Below are 15,602 nucleotides of genomic sequence, written 5' to 3' on the forward strand. Positions count from 1 at the left end.
AGTTTCGTTTGTTTACTTTTGAGAGAGACAGAGCTAGCTTGAGCAGGGGAGGGTCAGAGAGAGAGAGGAAGAGAGAGAATCCCAAGCAAGCTCTGTGCTCCAATTCACGAAACCTGTGGGATCCCGATCGGAGCCAAAACCAGGAGTCAGACCCTTAACCAGCTGAGCCACCGTGGCGCCCCCTAGAAGGGCCGTTTTAAATCATCATCAGACGCTGTCCCCTGTCCGCTCACAGCCCTCGCAGAGCCCATCTTACCCCAGGGACAGTCCAAGTCCTTATGTGGCGGAGAGGCTATGAATATGGGGAGGCAGATGCCTTTTCAAATTAGTGTTTTCTTTTTCTTTTCTTTCTTTCTTTTTTTTTTTTTTCAGATAAAAACCCAGTAGTAGGATTGCTGGATCATGGGATAGTTCTATTTTTAAGTTTTGAGGAGGCTCCACACTGGTTTCCACAGCAGCTGCACCAATTTGCATTCCCACCGACAGTGCAGGGAGGCCCCCTTTTCTCCACACGCTCACCAACACTGTTTGCTTCTTGTCTTTTTAATGCAAGCTGGTCTGACAGGGGTGAGGTCATTCCTCACTGCGGTGGTGTCTCTTATAAGGACACTAACCCTACAAGATTAGGGCCCCACCTCTAGGACTTAGTTTAACCTGAATGTTTTTCCCTGAAGCACCCCCCAAATGCAGCCACACTGGGGGTTAGGGCTCCACGACATAGATTTGGGGGATACAAACCTTCCGTCCATAACACCCCCACCCTCCCAGCCCCCTCTACCCTGTCCTACATTTTTTATTGTCCTTACAATTCTCACCTTCTGACACTCTCTGTACTTTATTAAATATGTTGATTGCTCATTGGGCCCAGAGTTCCTGGGGGGAGGGGAGGAACTTTGCCCTCAGGGATATCTGGCCGTTTCCGGAGACTTTTGGGGCCGTCAGGGCGCAGGGCAGAGGCGCGGGACGCTGCCGGCGCCACACTGCCGGGAGAACCCTGCCGAAGAGCCGGGGCAGCACTTGGCCGGATGTCCGCGGTGCTGCGGGGTGGGGGGCGGGGCGGTGTCTGCAGCTTCTAGAACTGAGGGCCTTCGGAAGGCATGTGTGCGTGGGGACCGGAGTGCGGGGCCCCGGGCCGGGGGCAGGAAGCGGCCTGGCGGGCACAGAGCAGGCTTTTCTCAGGGCTGGCAGGAGCTAGGACCAAGGGGCACGTCGTCAGGAGGCCTCTGGGGGCAGATGTAGGGAAGCCCGTGCTTGCTGGGTGACTGGATGTGGAGGCACCGCCTTGACAGATGAGGGAGTGAAGGGGTGCTGGGAGAGTGCTGGGGGGAAGCGGGGAATTCTCGCCAGGACCCAGCTCTCCCGCCTGGCCCCGTCGGGTTGGAGATTGAATGCGGAAGTGGTCAGCACAAGTGTGGCCTCTACAGTGACACCAGGAAGCTCTGGGACCACGTTTTGTTTTTTCAAGTAATCTCTTCTTCCCACATGGGGCTTGGACTCCTGACCCCGAGAGCACCCTGAGCCAGCCAGGTGCCCCGGGGAAAGAATCCTTTGAGGCCACCCACCCCGACGCCCGGAGCCCTCAGCCGCTCCTTGTCTCTGCGGCCACCACCACCTTGGGGCCCCGGGTGAGGGTCTGGGCCCTCGGGAACATCAAAGAGACGGGGTCGGCGGCTTTGTGCTCGCCTTGGGCTCTGCCTGCTACCGTGTCTCAGGGACCCTCTCCTCCTTCCAGAGCAGATGCACCCACAGGTCCACCATCCCCAACCTCCAGCAGTCAGGACGCCCTCTCCCGTCACCCCTGCATTCACCTTCCAGAAGGAACGACCAAGTTGGAGATGGAGCCACAGGAGTCACAGATGCACGCGGGATGTGAGAGAACCGGAGGAGACAACGATGGCATCAGATACGGCCAGGGGGAGACAGGAGGCTTGAGTCCCGGGTGCCGAGGACCAGGGTTTGGCCTTAGTTAGCCACGTCAGGTGAAGTCAGCTGAGGCTGTGAGAGCTGGGCAGGGCTAGGAGAACAGAGGTGGGCTTTGTGGCCCCAAAGGTTAGCTGGCTGAGCGCCGGGGTCTGACGCATACACACAACAGGTGAAGCAGAAAAGGGAGACCAAAAGTAAGCCCTGCCTTTCCTTGCCCCCAGGCCTGGGAGTGAGCTCTCTTGATGTGGAGGGGGAGGGCAGAGAAGACCCACCCCTGAGAGGCTGCGACCCCGATCCAGTGTGGAATTGACAACCAGCACTTCTACCAATTAACATGCTAAGGAAATGCGGGCCATGAAATTCTTTTAAAACGGTTTTGGACTAGCTACTCATGGCAACTGGCAGAAGTTAATTCGAATGACCCCAGGGAGAAGGTTTCTTCATCCTTTGACCCAACCAACAATTTTTCGAGGGCAATGAGTGGTCCATGGTTAAAGCAAACCAGGCGTGCACAAGGGAGCACCCACCATGAGTGGGGGGAAGAGAAACTGACCACAAATGATCAGAAATACAAAAATTATCAGACACAGGTTTTAAAGTAGCTATGCGGAAGGAAGGAAGGAAGGAAGGAAGGAAGGGGAGGAAGGGAAGAAGGAAAGGAGGGAGGGAGGGAGAAAGAAAGGAAGACAGGAAGGAAGGAAGAGAGGAAGGAAGGGAGAGAGGGAGAGAGAAAGGAAGGAAGGAAGGGAAGAAGGAAAGCAGGGAGGGAGGAAGGAAGGAAGGAAGGAAGAAAGGAAGAAAGGAAGGAGGGGGAGGGAGGTAGGAAGGAAAGGAGGGAGGGAGGGAGAAAAAAAGGAAGACAGGAAGGAAGGGGAGGGAGGAAGGAAGGAAGAAAGGAAGGAAGGGGAGGGAGGGAGGAAGGGAGAGAGGGAGGAAGGAAGGAAGGAAGGAGGGAAGGAAGGAAGGGTGAAAGGAAGGGAGGAAGGAAGGAAGGGAGCAAGGAAGAAACCTTGAGTATATCAGGACACAGGGAACAGAAAAGGTGATAAATAAATTTGAAAAAGAACCAAACAAGAATTCTAGAGCTGAAAAGTGCAATCCTCAAAACCCAGTTAGCAGTCTTGGCTGCATATTGAACACAGCTGAGAAGCATATTAGTGAAGTGACGGGAGTCTGGGGGGCTCAGTCGGTTAAGCGTCCGACTTCAGCTCAGGTCGTGATCTCGCGGTTTATGGGTTTGAGCCCCCCATCGGGCTCTGTGCTGACTGCTCAAAACCTGGAGCCTGCTTCGGATTCTGTGTCTCCCTTTCTCTGTCCCTCCCGTGCTCGTTGTCTGTCTCTCAAAAACAAATAAACGTTAAAAAAAAAAAAAAAAAGAATATTAGTGAGCTGAAAGATCAAGAAAATGCCCAGAATTAAGAACAAACAGGTTGGAGGATGCGGGACAGGTGGCACGGCGTTAACACCAGAACTCTGCTCCCCACCTGGGGCGGGGCAGGGGCAGAATCTCACGTGTGGTAACTGATGGTTAATTTATATTAATTTCCACTTTCACGGGCAGCACGGGAGCCGCTACCCAGCCCCACAGCACACAGCTGTGCATGGGTTTCTGGAGCAGCTGGCCTACAGCGTGCGGGAGCCAGGGTGGGCAAAAGGGACCCTATCCTGTGCCCTCTGGGGATCTGGGTTTTGATGACTGCTTTTGATCACACGGGTGCAGGCACAGAGGTGGGTGGTCATTGTCGTTGCACCTCCCCCATCATTGCAAGACCCTTCCCATCCCGCTGAACTGCCTTCCAGGGGATTGGAGGGGTGGGGCCCTCTTTCTCCTACTGGATCTTTTTTCCTGCCTCTGGGAGCCGGGATCGAAGGCGAGGGTGTTCAAAAACAAGTGCTAGTGAGGGGAAAATGGGAAAGTGATCGTGCAAGTGCTGGGAAGGCTCAGAACTGACGTGAGAGGACCTTCAGTAATGCCTCCGGCTGATCCTCAGCCCAGAGACAGCCGACAGCAATTAAAAAAAAAAAAAAATTAATAATAAAACAATACCACAAACAGCAAACCCTGGGGAAGGAGGAACATCTGATTTTCAGAGTTGCCACATTATTATATTCGAATGTCCCGTTTTCAACAAAAAATCAATCACAGGGCATACAAAGAAACAGGAAAGCATCCCATTCAAAGGTATGTAAAAAAAAATTCAACAGAAGCTGTCCCTGAAAAAGACCTAATGACTACTAAAGACATTAAAACAATTGTCCTTAGGGGCACCTGGGTGGCTCAGTCGGTTGAGCGCCCGACTTCGGCTCAGGCCATGAGCTCACGGTTCGTGAGTTCGAGCCCCACGTCAGGCCCTGTGCTGGCTGCTTGGAGCCTGGAGCCTATTTCAGATTCTGTGTCCCCTTTCTCTCCGCCCCCCTCCTGCTTGCTCTCTTTCTCTCTTTGAAAAAAATTTGTTTTTAAAGAAACATCTTGGGGCACCTGGGTGGCTCAGTCGAAGTGTCTGACTTCGGCTCAAGTCATGATCTCACAGTTAGTGAGTTCGAGCCCCGTCTGTGCTGACAGCTCGGAGCCTGGAGCCTGCTTCCGATTCTGTGTCTCCCTCTTTCTCCGCCCCTCTCCCACTTGTGCTCTGTCCGTCTCTCAAAAATGAATAAATGTTAAAAAAAACTAAAAAAAAAAAACAATTGTCTTTAAAGACATTCAAAGAACTGAAGGAGGATGTGGAAAAAGCCAAGAAAACTACGTGGGAACAGAATGAAATATCAAGAGGGGCACACGGGCAGCTCAGGCAGTTAAGCATCCGGCTCTTGATTTCAGCTCAGGTTGCGATCTCACAGTTCCTGAGACTGAGCCCTGTGTTGGGCTCTGTGCTGACAGCAGAGCCTGCTTGGGATTCTCTCTCTCCCTCTCTCTGTTCCTCTCCAACTTGTGCTCACTCTGTCTCCCCCTCTCTCTCTCAAAATAAATAAATGTGTTTAAAGTTATTATATAAAAAAAAAAACACACCAGAATGATTGAGTCGGAGGAACAGATGGAAAAAGAAAAGTGAACATAACCCAGGGACGTGTGGGACACTGTGAAGCAGACCAGCATATGCATTATGGGCATCCTGGAAGGAGGAGAGAGAGAGAAAGGGGCAGGGAGACTACAGGAAGAAATAGTGGCTGAAAACTTCCCAAATTTGATGAAACATATAAATACAAATACTCGAGAATCTCCATGAATTCCAAGTAATAGGAACTGAGAGAGATCAACACCCAAACATATTATAATCAAACTTTTGAAAGCTAAAGAGAAAGAGAGAATCTTGGAACCTTGTGTGTACTTACCACATATAGGGGATCCCCAATTAGGTCAGTGAGAAGATTTCTCATCAGACACTTTAGAGGCCAGCAGGCAGTGGGCCGATACTTTCAAAGTGCGAAAAGCAAAGAAGAAAAGGAAGGGAAAGAAAGAGAAGGGAAGGGGAGGGGAGCGATGCCTGTCAACCAAGAATCCTGCATCTGGAAAAACTGTCCTTGAAGCATGAGGGAGAGATGAAGACCTCCCCAGATAAAGAAAGGCCGAAGGAGATGTGATCACCTCACCTGCCCAGGAAGAAATGCTAAAGGGATCCTCCAGGTGAGACGAAAGGACACTAGACAGTGTCTCAAAGCCACATGGAAAAATAAAGATCTCGAGAAAGGTAAACACGTGGGCAATTATATAAGCCATGGTAACAATGGTTTGTAACTCCACATTTTGTTTTCTAGGTGATGTAAGAGATTAATGCATTTAAAATAATGGGGCACCTGGGTGGCTCAGTCGGTTCAGGGTCCAACTTTGGCTCAGGTCATGATCTCGTGGTTTGTGGGTTCGAGCCCCACGTCGGGCTCTGTGCTGACAGCCCAGAGCCTGGAGCCCACTTTGGTTTCTGTGTCTCCCTTTCTCTCTGCTCCTCCCCTGCTCATGCTCTGTGTCTCTATCTTACAAAAATAAATAAACATTCAGAAAAATTTTTAAATAAATAAATAACATAATTATTACCTTGTGTTTGGGGCACACAACTTATAAAGATGTAATCATGTGGCGTCAACCCCTGAAAGGGTGGGGACAGAGCTGTAAAGGAGCAGAGTTTTTGCATGTTGGTGGAGTTATGCTGGGATAAAGCCAAGTTAGAGTGTTACAACATTATTTCCATGGTAACCACAGAGAAAATAGCTATAGAATATACACAAAAGGAAATGAGAAAGGAATTTAAACATTTCACTACAAAAAATAATCAACTAAACAGAAGACATTAATGCAGGAAATGAGGGGCCAAAAAAAAACCTATAATGTACAAAGAAAACAGCACAGTGACAGAAGTCCCTCCTTATCCATAATTACTTAAATATAAACATAAATGGGTTAAAATCTCCAGTTAAAAGACAGAGGCTGGAAGAATGGATAAAAACACAAGATCCAAACACAGGTTGTCTACAGGAGACTCACTTGAGATCCAACGGCCCAAACAGGTTGAAAGTAAAAGAATGGAAAACACAGTCCAGGCAAATGGTCACCGAAGGAGAGCAGGGAAATACCAGACAAAACAGACTTAAATTCAAAATGGTTACAAGAGACAAAGGACGGTGCATGTTGATGAAATCCCGACACAAGAAAACATAACAATTACAAACACGTACACACCTAACGACAGACCATCAAAATATATGGAGCGAAAACTGACGGAACGGAGGGAGAGATAGACGGTCCGGCAGTGGTGGTGACCTGAACCCCCCACTCTCACTGGTGGATAAACAACAGACCGAAGAGGAGTCCGGGAAAGAGGACGCAACCCAAGCCACCAGCCAGACGCAACGGACACACAGAGCCCGCCCAGCCACGAGCGCACACGTTCTCCTCACGCGCACACGGCCGTCTTCCAGGACAGACCGCGTGTCAGAGCGCGTGGTGAATCTCGGTAGGTTTTAAAAGATGTATCTTCTGTGACCGCAACAGGATGGAGTTAGCAGTCCATAAGAAGGAAAACGGGAACATCCACAGATTTGTGGAAATTAAGTAATAACACTCTTAAATCAATTGATCAAAGAAGAAATCACAAGAAAATTAGAAAATACTTAGGAACAAGTGAAGATGAAAACACAACAAAACAAAACTTAGGGAAGACAGTGGAGGTGATGCTGAAGTTAGGGGAGATGTATAGCTACAAACACACTTAAAACAGAGAAGATTTCAAATCAGGAACCGAAGTTTACTACTTAATGGACTAGGAGGAGAAGAGCAGACTACACCCAAAGCCATCAGAAGGAAGGAAATGATAAAGGTGAGAGCGTACATAAACAAAACAGACAATGGAAAAACAACAGGGAAAATCCATGAAACCAAAAGCTGCCTCTTGACAAGACCAACAAAGTTGACAAACCTCTAGCTATACATGGGCTGAGAGACAAAGAGAGAAGTCTCAGATTACTAAAACCAGAAACGAAGCAGGAACATTATTACCGATTCTACAGAAATAAGAAGGATGGTAAGAAAGTATTGTGGACGGTTGTCCACCAACAAATCAGATCCCTTTAGATGAAACGGACAAATTCCTGGAAACACAGACCCTGCTGAGACTAAGTCACAGGGACACAGGAAGTCTGAATAGACCTACAGCTGGTATGGAGACTGAATCACTAATCAAAAATCTCCCAGCAGAGGAAAGCCCAGGACCTGTCGGCTTCGCAGGTGAATTCTGACAAATATTTAAAGAAGAATTAACACCAGTCCTTCCCAAACTTTTCCAAAAAAATTTGGAACACTTTCCAACTCATCCTACGAGGCCAGAATTACCCTGTTACCAAAGCCAGACAGGAACACTGTGAGAAAACTACAGACCAACATCCCTTATGAACATTGATGCAAAATCCTCAACAAAATACAAGCAAACAGAAGCACGTGACAAGGCTTACCCTAGGAGGGGGCAATGGGATGATTCCAGCCTGTGGGTAACACTCTAATTCTTTTTTTTTTTTTTTAATTTTTTAATGCTTATTTATTTTTGAGAGAGAGAGAGAGAGAGCGTGAGCAGGGGAGAGGGCAGAGAGAAAGGGAGACACAGAATGTGAAGCAGTCTCCAGGCTCTGAGCTGTCAGCCCAGAGCCTGATGTGGGGCTGGAACCCACGAATTGTGGGATCATGACCTGAGCTGAAGTTGGACATTTAACCGACTGAGCTGCACAGGTGCCCCTATAGTTCTTGATTCAGACGTTGGAGACACAGTGCATTTCCTTTGTGGAAGTTCAACTGCGCATTTATGATTTGTGCACATTTCTATATGCACTCACTATAAGGTTTACTTATATTTTTAAACAAAAGATGAGGCAAAATAAAGACATGTTCAGACAGAGACAGAAGGTCCTGAGGAAAGAAATGCCGAGGCTGTGGTTCAGGCTGAGATCCCCGCGGAAGATGCGAGATATGAGAGAAAGCAGGACCAAGGCAAGAGGAGCATCTGGCGGGAAACATTAAGAAAACATGACTGCTGGGGCACCTGGGAGGCTCAGTCAGCTTAGCCTCCGACTTCAGCTCAGGTCATGATCTCGCCGTCCATGGGTTCAAGCCCCACATCGGTCTCTGTGCTGACAGCTCAGAGCCTGGAGCCTGCTTCCGATTTTGTCTCCCTCTCTCTCTGCCCCTCCCCCTCTCATGCTCTGTCTCTCTCTCTCTCTCTCAAAAATAAATAAACATTTAAAAAAAACTTCAAAAAAGTAAAAGAAAACATGACTGCCTTCAACAACAACAAAAGGATAGAAATAAGGCAGATGATAATGAATAAATCAGGCAAGGGTAAATGGAGTTATATTGTTCTAGATAAAACACACCCCAAAGACCTGTGTTTACAGAGGAGGTGCAGGCATTGTTTGCTTTATCACTTTTGTACAGGTTCTGTTGGTGTTGATCAGTTTTGACACAGGTGTATACCTATGATGCCATCACCACCTTCAAGATCACTGGGCACTCCCTCCCTCTGCCTCTCGCTGGCCCCTCTCCACAGACCACTTGCCAACGCATGTGCTTTCTAATAGATTTCTAACATGCTTTCAAACTAATAGATTAGTTTGCATTCTCTACAAGTTTGTGTAAGTGGAATCATATATTCTATGTTTTGCCTGTCTTCTTTGAGTTAGTATCATTATTTTGAGTTCTATCTCTATCGTTGGGCGTATCACCAGGGCTTCCTTTTTTCTAAATTTTTTTTTTTCAACGTTTATTTATTTTTGGGACAGAGAGAGACAGAGCATGAACGGGGGAGGGGCAGAGAGAGAGGGAGACACAGAATCGGAAACAGGCTCCAGGCTCTGAGCCATCAGCCCAGAGCCCGACGCGGGGCTCGAACTCACGGACCGCGAGATCGTGACCTGGCTGAAGTCGGACGCTTAACCAACTGCGCCACCCAGGCGCCCCCAGGGCTTCCTTTTTTCAACGAGTCATGTTCCACTGTATGGAAAACCACAATTTGTTTATGCGTTCACTTGCGGATGGACATTTCGGTAATTTCCAGTATTTGGCCATTACAAATAAAGCTGTTCTGAATACTCATGTATGTGTCTTTATATGGACATGTGATTTCATTTGGGTGTTTTAAAACCTCTACTTAACATTTTTTTTTCTTTCTTTTTTTTTTTTTAATTTTTTTTTTTTTTAACATTTATTTATTTTTGAGACAGAGAGAGACAGAGCATGAACGGGGAAGGGGCAGAGAGAGAGGGAGACACAGCATTGGAAGCAGGCTCCAGGCTCTGAGCCATCAGCCCAGAGCCCGATGCAGGGCTCGAACTCACGGACCGCGAGATCGTGACCTGAGCTGAAGTCGGACGCTCAACCGACTGAGCCACCCAGGCGCCCCTCTACTTAACATTTTTAAAAATTCCAGCATAGTTAACATGCAGTGTTATATTAGCCCCAGGTACACAATGTAGTGATTCAACAATTTTATACATCTCCTTTTTTTTCATCTTTTAAAATTCAAATTTCAGTTAGTTAACATACAGAGCAATAATGATTTCAGGAGTAGAATTCAGTGATTCATCACTTACATACGATGCCCAGTGCTCACCCCAACAAGCACACTCCTTAGTACCCGTCCCCCATCCAGCCCATTCCCCACCCACCTCTTTCCATCAACTGTTTGTTCTCTATCATTAAGGACCTCTTGTATACATCTACATTTTTAATCTTTCTTGTAGCTTCCTGAACATTTGGAATACAGTTATGACTTCTAATGTCTTCATCTGCTGATTCTATCATCAATGTCCTTTCCTGTTCAGTTCTGAATAACTGATTTTTTCCCATCTTTATGAATTGTATCTACAGGCTTCTTTGCATTTATGGTAAGTTTGGGTGGCGGGTATTGTGAATTTTACAATGTTGGGTCATGGAGACTTTCTGTTCCTTCGTGTACATACATTTGGGCTTGTTCTGGAATGCAGTTTAGTTACTTGGACATGAATTGGGTCTCCCTTTTAAATTTTGTTAGGTGGGCTCAGAACAATCTAATCCTTTTTTTTTTTTTTTAATGTGTATTTTTGAGAAAGAGAGAGGGAGGGAGGGAGGGAGGGAGGGAGGGGCAGGCAGAGAAAAAGGGACAGAGGATCCCAAGCAGGCTCTGTGCTGAGAGCAGGGAGTCCGATATGGGGCTCGAGCTCACAAACCGCGAGATCATGACCTGCAGTCGGATGTTCAACCGACTGAACCACCCAGGCACCCCAGAACAATCTTTAGTGTAGGTCAATTTGACCGTGGCTGGTGGGAACACACCCTATCTCTGGACCCTCTGAACTCTGAGGGTTGTTCGTCCTTTTCCATTGCGGTGGTTCTTTCCCTAGCCGTGGGTGGTTACACTTGTGGGAAACAAAGGCGAAAGAAAAAATTAAATTTCCCTTACTGCTTACAGCCCACTGGCCAGTCCTTGAGACACGCAGAGTGACCTTTGCCAGAGGCAGAGAGCAACCTCAGCTGGACATGAGTTCGACCTCCACGATCCCGTAAGTCTTCTTTAACGTATAAAAATCTCTTTGGAAAATTCCTTTATCTCTACCTGTACCCCCCACCCCACGATATATATTAGCAGTCATCCCCCAAGCATATGGCCCCCTGACGGACAGCTGAAGGGTCTCGTGACTATCTCACTAGACAACAGTAAGTCACCTTAACAGCAGCTAGCCTCCTCAAGGTCCTGGAAACCTTGCTCCCAAAATTCCTCAGACACTTAGGCTGTCCCCAACCCCCTCCCCACCTGAAGGTATATAATCAGTCACCTGTCATAACCCCAGTGCAGCTCTTTCTGCCCATGGGTCCCGTCCCCGGGCTTTAGGAAAACCACCTGTTTGCACAAAACCCGGAGCTCTTCCCTCTCTCTCTGGTACTCTGTCCTCAAACTGCTAGCCACCCTGGGCACCCCAAACTCTGAACTCTGTCCCTTCAAGTCAGGGTTACTGCCTAGCTTTATTGGGCTCCTCGACCCTCTCCTGTAGCCTGGAAAATTCCTCCAGGAGTAGCCTGGGCTAACTGTAGAGCTTCCTGTGTTGTTTGCTTCTTTCAAGGATCACTGTTCCCCGCTGCCTGCAAAGCTGTGTTTCGTATTCTGCCCAGTTCTTTAGATGTGGTGGATGTGGGAGTTCTTTAGATGTGGTAGACCATATAGCCCTAAGTGGAAGTTGGTATTACTCATTTTTAGTACGCTAAGCAGACCCATTGTGATTTCTTGTGAGTCGACTACAAAAAGGCAGAGTGAATAACTTTTATTTTCTTTTTTTAAATGGATTTATTGATTGATAACTTTTAAACTAATGTGTGTATTGATAAAATGAATAAGGAACAATCAATCCAAAAGAAGACACAAAAGGAGAGAACAAACGTATCAATGAGTTTTATTCAACGATAATGGACAGAATATCCCAGTTAACAAAGATTTTATTTTTTGAATAAAAAAGCGAACGCAACACAGCTATATGCTGTTTATATGAGACACAAGTACATCATAAGGACACACAGAAAGGCTAAAAATAAAATAATGGATAAAAGGCATATTATGTAAACGCTGATTAAAAATAAGACTGGCATCACTCTGTTGATATCAGATAAAACAGATGTCAAGGCAACGACAAGAGAGAAACAGATGAATCCACTACTGCGGTGGGACATTTCAACACCCCGCTGGCAGGGGGCAGAGAATCACGAAGGACACGGTTAAGGCCGTCCATCATAGTCCTGAATCCAGTCTCTAGTGGACTCTAGGCCACTTCACTCAACAGTGGCAGCACACACATTCTCCGTAAGCTCGCGTGGAACGCTCCGAGACAGTTCACGTTCTGGGCCAGAACACTCCCCTTAACAAATTTGAAAGAATAGAAATCGTACACCATCTGCTCTCTGACCACAGTGGAATTAAATTAGAAATCAGCAAAGAAAGAAGCCTGGAAAGTCCCCCCAAATACTTGGAAGATTAAATAGCACTCTCGTAAATAACATGAGTCAAAGAAGAAATGGCAAGACAAATTTTAAAATATTTTGAACTAAATGAAAATGAAACCCAACTTATCAAAATTTGTGGGATGCAGAGAAAGCAATGCTTAGAGGGAGATTTATAGCATCTAATGCATATATCAGAAAATAAGAAATATCTATAACCAATAATCTAAGTTCTACCTTAGGAAACTAGAAAAAGAAGAGCAAATTAAATCCAACATAAGCAGAAGAAAATAAATAATACAAATTAGAGCAGAGGGGCACCTGGGTGGCTCAGTGGGTTAAGTGTGGCCCTTGATTTCGGCTCAGGTCATGATCTCAGGGTTCATGAGTTCAAGCCCCACATTGGGCTCTGTGCTGACAGTGTGGAACCTGCTTGGGATTCATTCCCTCCCTCTTTCTCTGTCCCTCCCCTCTCTCTCAAAATAAATGAAAATAAACTTAAAAAAATTAGAGTAGGAATGAGTGAAGTTGAAGACATGAAATCGATAGAAAAAAATCAATGAAACCAAAGCTATTTCTTCGAAAAGATCAATAGAATTGATGAGTCGCAAGCCAGGTTAACTAAGAAAAAAAGAATATATAAGCATCAAGTCATTATATTGGACACTTGGAACTAATATATGTCAATTATAGCTCAATTGAAAAAAAAATTAAAAGAGAGGATACAAATTACTAATAACAGGTTATCACTGCAGATCCCACGGACATTAAAACCGATAATAAAGGAACACTGCAAACAACTCTATGCCCACACATTTTTTTTTCTAGAAATTGACAAATGATTCTAAAATGCATATGGAAATGCAAAGGGTGTAAAATAGCCAAATAACTTTGCAAAAGAACAAAGTCAGAGGACAAACACTACCTGATTGCAAGATGAATCATCAAACTATAATAATCAAGACAGCATGGTGTAAAGACAGATGAATAAATCAGGATACAAAAGTGTCCAGATATACCCACGCATATACGGACAACAGATTTTGAACAAAGGTTCAAAGGTGGCTCATTTGAGAAATAGTCTTTTCAGCAAATGGTGTTGGGACAATTGGATATCCACATTTAAAAACAAAAACTTGTAGGGCACCTGGCAGGCTCTGTCCGTGTGGAGCATGTAACTCTTAATCTCAGGGTCTTGAGTTTGAGACATCGCGGGTAGAGATTACTTAAAAAACGACAGCAAAACTTTTGACTTTCTAATTCTGCAATCGAATGGGTATAACGGGGCATCTCGTTATGTTAATTTGGACTTTTCAGGTTACTGAGAAGTTTAAGCATCTTCCCTGCTTCTCAAGTATTTGGGTTTCTCTTCTAGGCACTATCTCTTCCTTCCTGGGTGCCCTTTGGTCACTCCCTCCACTGTGGGGCACGCACCTCCCAGATCCTCACACACAGTCCTGGAGGGACTGGTAGGAGGGTCCACATCGTGGGTTGTCTGTAGGGTGGGCAACTGGAAGCAATGTGAGAGTTTAATCCTAGAGGAATGGAAAGCCTAAATGTGGCGCATTCAAGATTGGGCATAATCTCACCTCTGACCATCCAAGACACAAACGTACATGTAACACTGACGGCTTGTTAATGAGACACACATCAGTACACACTCCCAACACATTAGAGTTGGGGCGGGGGGAGGTACCTGGAGAGAGAAGTGAGCCGTGGGATTGGATCTGAGGGGTCTGGACTGCAGATCTGTCCACCAGCCAGGTGCAGAAGCAAAGGGGAGGCAGTGGGTGTGTCCCACCTCCCTCCCCACAGCCGTCTTAATGAGGTGGAAAGACGGAGCCTATGGGAGTGGAGAGCAGAAGGAACGGGTCAGAAGGGGAGATTTGGGCACAGGCATGTTCCCGAGACAAGGAGGTCCTGGCTGTGACAGGGGAGGGGTAGATGTGTGTGGGGGGGAGGTGAGGCACTGGGAGGCCGGTACCTTCCTGAGCCACTGAGGTGCTCCCGGTGTGGTCGCCCTTCCTCCTGCTCACTACCTGCCGTCTCTTCCACCCTCGGCTGCAGTGTCCCCTCGTCAGAGACATGGCCCCAGCCATGCCATGCCATGCCATGCCATGCCATGGTGAGCACGTCCTCACTCCTCCCGGTTTGTCAGCATACTCCAGAGCACCTCCTGGTCCACCAGAGGCCCATCCTCTGAGCAGGACTCTGAGCGATGTCTCCAGCTGGCCTGGGGGAAGGACGGGGTCGGCCAAGGTGGAGAGGGCCCCCTCCAGGCAGAGGGGGACTGACTCAATTTTGTGCTTTCCTTGATTATATGCCCAGAGCCGGCTGGAGCCAAGGCAGGGCTGACTTCCTCTTAAAAAGGGCTTGGCTGCTGATTCTCCCCTACTTTGTATATCTGGGAAGGGCAGGCCCAAGTCTGGCAGGCGTGGGTGTCCGGGACAGGCCCCGGGAAAGCTGCCTGCAGCTGACCTTGAGGACATGGAGCCACCCAGTCCTTTCCTGGGACAGCTGCCTGGCCAATGGCAAACAGCGGCACTGGGGACCAGAAGGTTTGGCCAGGCTTCCATCCTCCCATCACTTCTGCCCACCCCCCCACCCCCACCCCCGCCCGGCTCTTTCTCTCCACACCACCTCTGGATCGAGGAACCCACAAAGGCGAAGTTTGGGTCTGTGCTCGCTACCGTATCCTCAGCACCTGGAACAGCACCAGGCACAAAGCAAGTGCTCCGTGCACTTTGCTGCATGAATGAATGCAAGCAGGAATGCATGCATGCGCAAGGGAAGCACGCGTGAGCCTGCCTCCGGGCCACCCGGGACAGCCTGGCCGGCGCGGAGCCGGGCCCCATCTGCTTCGCGGCCCGACGGGGAGCGAGCAGGCACGCGCAGCGGGGCAGGCGCCCCGGGGCGTCGGCCAACCCAGCAAGTGAGCACACGCAGCACCCGCTTGGACTTCCGCCGGCCTCCGCCGGCCTCCGCTCCCAGGCGCCCCGCCCACCCGCCGCATGGGCACGACACCCCCTCTCTGACGTCATCTCCCACGGCCTTCCAGAGAGCCGGCCGCGGACGCCGCCATGCTATGTTACGGCGGCTGGCGGGCCTTCCTCGGCGTCGCTGCTAAGCGTCTCGCCGAGGCCCCGCCCCCCCGGAAACGTCACCGCGGCTCGTCCGGGCGGGCGCCGCCATGTTGGGGGTCCTCGCCGCGGGCGCGTAGGTGTCTTCATAAGATGCCGGC

The 15,602-nt window shown here is 48.2% G+C and overlaps 1 long non-coding RNA gene across 1 annotated transcript; it reads right to left on the bottom strand.

Annotated features, from left to right (window-relative positions):
* Positions 1 to 11,804: 11,804 nt before the first annotated feature.
* Positions 11,805 to 12,723, bottom strand: LOC123596270. Its single transcript, XR_006711633.1, has 2 exons — positions 12,683 to 12,723; positions 11,805 to 12,279 (listed from the first exon to the last, which is right to left on the bottom strand). It is a non-coding gene; the product is annotated as an uncharacterized LOC123596270 (long non-coding RNA).
* Positions 12,724 to 15,602: the final 2,879 nt, after the last annotated feature.

Source organism: Leopardus geoffroyi, chromosome B1 (genome assembly GCF_018350155.1).
Source record: "Leopardus geoffroyi isolate Oge1 chromosome B1, O.geoffroyi_Oge1_pat1.0, whole genome shotgun sequence".
In the NCBI taxonomy this organism is placed as follows: domain Eukaryota; kingdom Metazoa; phylum Chordata; class Mammalia; order Carnivora; family Felidae; genus Leopardus; species Leopardus geoffroyi.